At 41.3% G+C, this 6984-nt stretch overlaps 1 protein-coding gene across 1 annotated transcript in view; it reads right to left on the bottom strand.

The window, feature by feature from the left end:
• Positions 1 to 2313, bottom strand: part of SV2B (synaptic vesicle glycoprotein 2B) — a 171344-nt gene extending 169031 nt beyond the window's left edge. The window contains exon 1 of the mRNA XM_040342369.1: positions 2042 to 2313. The gene's annotated coding sequence lies outside the window, so the exon portion shown is untranslated. The remainder of the gene's footprint in view (positions 1 to 2041) is intronic.
• Between the last annotated feature and the right edge of the window lie 4671 nt (positions 2314 to 6984).

The following is a 6984-nucleotide window of genomic DNA, read 5'->3' on the forward strand; positions in this document are numbered from 1 at the left end:
CCTAAGGTTAGTACTGCCTGGTCATACTAACAGAGAAACCAGAAGTCAAAGGCATGATTCTGTACAGTTACCCGCCTACCCTCATATAAGAGAGAGCGAGTTTGTACCCAGGCAAGTATATAAAGGGGTTAAACTTCCATTCATAAAGACGGTAAGACACAGAAGGCGTTTTCATAGGTCTAGTCAGCACACACACCCAGACTACATTTCTCTATCCAATTAGCAGCTGCTAGCAGTGTTGAGACCAGCAAATGCAAGCTAAAATATTATACTTGATTGCTTTGAAGATCCATTTGAAGATCCAACCTGTAAAAACTGTGCTTTGTACGTCTTGCATAATGCAGGTAACTCATACTGGAGGAGGGGGTGGCAAAAACAAGAAGGAACAAGGTTGATGCTGGTTGCTTGATGATCCTTATATTTTTTTCAATTTTGTAATTTTGGGTTTTTCATGGATAGAGCAAAGGGAAGCGAATGACATACAATCCACACATAACATACAATTGTCAGTATCCTTGGTAAAGTAACAACTTAAGGGCATCTCTAATGAGACGTCTTTCACACTCCCCTCCTCCCTCACTCCTGACAAATGAATCCTGAATCTCTCAGCTCCACTTCATCCATCCCACGCACTCAATTCAAATTATTAATATTTCATACTACTGACCTAATTATAAGTAAAAAAATATACAACAAAATGAAGACATGGAGATGCCCCTGTTAACATACTGGGGGGGGGGGTAAACTTTTTACATTCGAGGTCGAAAAATATTTACCTTTTTACAGTGAAGGTTATCTACACAGCAGATGGGTTCCGAGCTTAACAAACCGCTAAGCTTAAATATATAAAAGCCTTATATATATATGTCATAATATATATGTTTATATATATATATATATAGATATATGTTTATATATATATATATATATATATATATATATATATATATATATATATATATATATATATATATAATATTATATATTTTTATATATATATATATATATATATATATATATATATATATATATATATATAAAAACATATATATTATGATATATTTTTTATATATATGATATATTTTATTTATTTAAATATATTAAATATTATATATATATATATATATATATATATATATATATATATATATATATATATAATTTACCCTACTAATACGACTACTTAGGAACGGAGTATTCCGGAGGGTATAGTCGCTAACAATAAAAAAATAAATATTTTTATTGGGTCAAGGAAGCTTATATATATATAAATAAAATATATCATCTATATATATATATATATATACCCTACTAATACGACTACTTAGGAACAGAGTATTCCGGAGGGTATAGTCGCTAACAATAAAAAAATATATTTTTATTGGGTCAAGGAAGCTTTTATATATATATATATATATATATATATATATATATATATATATATATATATCATAATATATATATTTATATATATTATATATAGATATATATATATATATATATATATATCTACCCTACTAATATGACTACTTAGGAATGGAGTATTCCAGAGGGTATAGTCGCTAACAATAAAAAAAAATATTTTTATTGGGTCAAGGAAGCTATATAAATAAAATATATCATATATATATATATATATATATATAATTATTATATTTTTTTTATATATATATATATATATATATATATATATATATATATATATATATATATATATATATATATATATATTATATTTTTTATATATATATATATATATATATATATATATATATATATATATATATATATATATATATGCTTCCTTGACCCAACAAAAATATATATATTTTTTTATTGTTAGCGACTATACCCTCCGGAATACTCCGTTCCTAAGTAGTCGTATTAGTAGGGTAAATTATTTACTAGCCACACAAACCACTCTAAACTAAGGGTTCAGGGATGAAGGAGTCAACCTGAGCATATGTCTCGTTAATAACCTGGATGGAAAGATGCATGGAAAAAAAAAAAAAGAGAGACAGATAAAAACTGAGATTCCTACCAGTTCTACGGAAATAACGAATTCCACGGATCCGGAGATTCCACCTTTTTATTTATTCTTCAGGTGCCATTGAAAGAGGTCCTTTTGGAGGCTGCCGTGCCCCGGGCAATCACAAGCGTGAGATTAAGTGTACAAGCTCTTGAGAAGCAAGCCGATCATCCCAGTGTAATAGTATATCCAGGCAGCACCGCGATACGAGGAATGGAAGAGTCCATCAGCCAGTATAGCACACACGCACAAAACAAGCACTGATGCTCAGGGGAGGCAGAGGCAGGGACTGGAGGACCAGATGGAGGGAGGGGGAGGAGGAACGCGAACATGACAGATGTGATGACTTTTAAGTTAAAGCGAAAACTGATGATGCACAACATGTAGAGCAGGACTGAAAGTGAATATTAAGATAAACAAATGAGGCATTTTAAGCCGTTCGAAATATGTTAATGCGCTTGTTAATTATATTTTAATATGGCGCTAATTTAAAAAGGATGCAGGTTTAGGATGCTGCTGATTAAGGCGTTTCTACACACAAGAGCATAGTACACGTGCATGGTATCTTATTTTTATTTTTGTTATTTAATTTTTTTTTATGATTTTTTTACAAATTGTTTTAGGAGCCTCGTTGAGGGGCTTTGGTGAAATATCTGCAAGGGGAATCTGCACCGCACGGGTTGATTAGGGTGTGCCCGGGCACACCCCCTGCGCATGCCTATGATTATACATCAAATTAGGGTTGTCCCGATACCACTTTTTTAGGACCGAGTACAAGTACCGATTTTTTTTCAAGTACTCGCCGATACCGAATACCGATACTTTTTTTTAAATGTGTCCCCAAATGCAGCCATGTCCCCCCACATATGCAGCCATGTCCCCCCACATATGCAGCCATGTCCCCCCATATATGCAGCCATGTCCCCCCACATATGCAGCCATGTCCCCCCACATATGCAGCAATGTCCCCCCACATATGCAGCCATGTCCCCCCTATATCCAGCCATGTCCCCCCTATATGCAGCCATGTCCCCCCTATATGCAGCCATGTCCCCCCTATATGCAGCCATGTCCCCCCTATATGCAGCCATGTCCTCCCTATATCCAGCCATGTCCCCCCTATATGCAGCCATGTCCCCCCTATATGCAGCCATGTCCCCCCTATATGCAGCCATGTCCCCCATAAATCCAGCCATGTCCCCCCTACCATGTCCCCCCTATATCCAGCCATGTCACTCATAAATCCAGCCATGTCCCCCCTATATGCAGCCATGTCCCCCCTATATGCAGCCATGTCCCCATAAATCCAGCCATGTCCCCCCTACCATGTCCCCCCTATATCCAGCCATGTCCCTCATAAATCCAGCCATGCCCCCCCTATATGCAGCCATGTCCCCCCTATATGCAGCCATGTCCCCCATAAATACAGCCATGTCCCCCATAAATACAGCCATGTCCCCCCTATATGCAGCCATGTCCCCCCTATATCCAGCCATGTTCCCCCTATATCCAGCCATGTCCCCCCATACCTAGATGCCGCCGCATGGTTAAACAGCGTGCGGGGAACATCACAGCTTTCATTTGAATAGCTGTAGTATTCCCCGCTGCGCCGCGTATAGACACTCCCCCTTGCTCAGGATTGGACAGATCCCGAGCAAGGGGGAGTGTCTATACGCGGCGCGGCGGGAAACACTACAGCTATTCAAATGAAAGCTGTGATATTCCCCGCACGCTGTTTAACCATGCAGCGGCGGCGTTGTTGCGGTATGCGATGGGGTTGCCGGCGGCATTCGTTGCGGCAGCGGCGGCTTTGGGTGCTTGGGTGCAAGTATTCTATTTAGGTATCGGGGGTATTTGCGGGAGTACAGTGCATGGTATCTTATTTTTATTTTTTTATTTTTTTTAATGATTTTTTTACAAATTGTTTTAGGAGCCTCGTTGAGGGGCTTTGGTGAAATATCTGCAGGGGGAATCTGCACCGCACGGGTTGATTAGGGTGTGCCCGGGCACAACCCCTGCGCACGCCCATGATTGTACATCAAATAGTACACGTGCATGGTATCTTATTTTTATTTTTGTTATTTAATTTTTTTTAATGATTTTTTTACAAATTGTTTTAGGAGCCTCGTTGAGGGGCTTTGGTGAAATATCTGCAGGGGGAATCTGCACCGCACGGGTTGATTAGGGTGTGCCCAGGCACACACCCCCTGCGCATCTCCCATGATTATACATCAAATAGTACACGTGCATGGTATCTTATTTTATTTTTTTTTCCTTTTTTTTACAGGTCTGACTTATATTGCTCTCATTTTGACATTTAGACATTTTGAAGAATAGAGTTTGGAAAATAACAAAAAATCCACTCCAACCTCAGTTTATCCAATTTGCATACAGAATCAAAACGACCAGGTCACTAATGATTGACTCGTTTGGCTTTTTTGATTTTAAAGTGGAAGTACCTAAGCACCACAAATTGAAAACGCTATTTAAAGTGGTTGTTAAGCCTAAACATTTTTTAACTTAAAGCCGAGATCCGCCAAATTTTTTTGTTTTAAAGTCAGCAGCTACAAATACTGCAGCTGCTGACTCTTAAAATAAAGACAGTTACCTGTCCAGCATGCCCGCGATGTCGGTACCCGAGGCCAACCCGTCCCTCGGTCCTCGGATGCTGCCACCGAAATCTTCTCGCCCTGCTGCTTAATTTCCCGGTTCCCTACTGCGCATGCGCGACTTGCGCTGCGCAATGCCACTGTTCCCTGCTGTCTTCTGGGACCCATGTGTCTCCCAGAAGACAGCAGGGGGTGCCAGACGTGGCATAGACTGCGGCATATATGCGGGGGTCTATGCTCAGAAGTGGGTGCAAATAAGTATCTGCTCCCCCTCCCCCTGAAAGGTGCCAAATAGGACACCAGAGGATGGGGGGGGGGGGGGTCCCGGACAGCGGAGGTTCCATTTTTGTGTGGACCTCCACTTTAACCACTTAAAATGGATGTAAACCTGATTCATGAAATTTGAGCTGGGCACATATATCTGCAGTATTTTGTTATCTCTTTTCAATGAGCCACGTCCTGTAGCTTTCTCCTGAACAGTTCCTCTGTTATCTGCCTGGTAACTCCTGACAAATTCGTAGACTTTATAGACAAAAGCAGCCTGAATCTTCTGTCCGGGGAGGTTGCTAAAATAGATTAGCAGAGAGCTGGCCCTATTACAAAACACCTCTGAGAGTCTCTGCCTATGATAAGAGGGGGGTGTGTGCCTTTCCTCCAATCAGCAATCTTAGCTATCTTGGCTGTATGCCCAGACATCACACTCTGTGCTAACCAGGAAGAGAAAATTTCCTAACAAGATCTCAACTTTCTAAACAGTATATAAATGTGAAGACAGCAGATATACATATAAAACTTATGTAGGGAGATTGGTTTCATCCCTGTGTATTATCTTAGGCTGTTCACTTCACTAGGTGTATGGAGGGTTTACATCCACTTTAAGGACCGGATGGATTTGTCCAGTGGCGGCTGGTGCTCAACATTTTTGGGGGGGGGCACAAACGAAAATAAAAAAATTGCAGCCTCACTGTGCCCATCAAATGCAGCCACTGTGCCATCAATTGTCACCACTGTGCCATGCCATCAAACGCAGCCACTGTGCCATGCCATCAAACGCAGCCACTGTGCCATCAATTGTCACCACTGTGCCATGCCATCAAACGCAGCCACTGTGCCATGCCATCAAATGCAGTCACTATGCCATCAATTCGCACCAATGTGCCATGCCATCAAACACAGTCACTGTGCCATGCCATCAAACACAGCCACTGTGCCATCAATTGTCACCACTGTGCCATGCCATCAAACGCAGCCACTGTGCCCCTCAATTGTCGCCACTGTGCCAATTGTCGCCACTGTGCCAATTGTCACCACTGTGCCCTTTAATTGTCGCCACTGTGCCCATTGTTGCCACTGTGTATGTCACTGTGCCCTTTAATTGTTGCCATTGTGCCCATTGTCACCACTGTGCCCTTTGTCACCACTGTGCCCATTGATGCCACTGTGCCCTTTGTCACTACTGTGCCCATTGATGCCACTGTGCCCATTGTCACCACTGTGCCCATTGTCACCACTGTGCCCTTTGTCACCACTGTGCCCATTGATGCCACTGTGCCCATTGTCACCACTGTGCCCATTGATGCCACTGTGCCCTTTGTCGCCTCTGTGCCCTTTGTCGCCGCTGTGTCCTGTAAAATGCACTTACCTTACTCCTTCCACGTCCCTCGATGTCTTCTCCCGCCTTGGTGACTCTTCAGCCAATCAGGTTACCAATAACCAGAATCGGGGAACCTGATTGGCTGAGACGGCCGTCAGTCTTATTCAAGGAACGCACCCCTCGTACGTTCCGAGGATAAGACATCCGGGAGCCGAGGGCTGTACTCGGAAAGCCTATCAGAGCCGCTGGCTCTGATAGGCAAAGCCAACCAGCTGCCGTTATTCAGGTGGCCGGCGCTCAAGTTCCGGCCATCTCTGAATAGACCAGCGGCAGCTGGCAACAATAACATACATTCAGAGCCAGAGGGGGCGGTGCTCCAGCGCCCTCTATGGAAGCCGCTGGATTTGTCCCCTTAATGACCATGCATTTTTTTGCGATACAGCACTGTGTCGCTTTAACTGACAATTGCGCAGTCATGCGACGCTGTACACAAACTAAATTGACATCCTTTTTTTCCCACAAATAGAGCTTTCTTTTGGTGGTATTTGATCACCTCTGCAGGTTTTTTATTTTTTGCGCTATAAACAAAAAAAGAGCGACAATTTTGAAAAAAAATCTATATTTTTTACTTTTTGCTATAAATATCCCCCCAATTTTTTTAAAAACAAATTTCTTCATCAGTTTAGGCCAATATATATTCTACATATTTTTGGTACAAAAAAAAAATTGCAATAAGCGTATATTGATTGGTT

Source organism: Rana temporaria, chromosome 3 (genome assembly GCF_905171775.1).
Source record: "Rana temporaria chromosome 3, aRanTem1.1, whole genome shotgun sequence".
Classification (NCBI taxonomy): domain Eukaryota; kingdom Metazoa; phylum Chordata; class Amphibia; order Anura; family Ranidae; genus Rana; species Rana temporaria.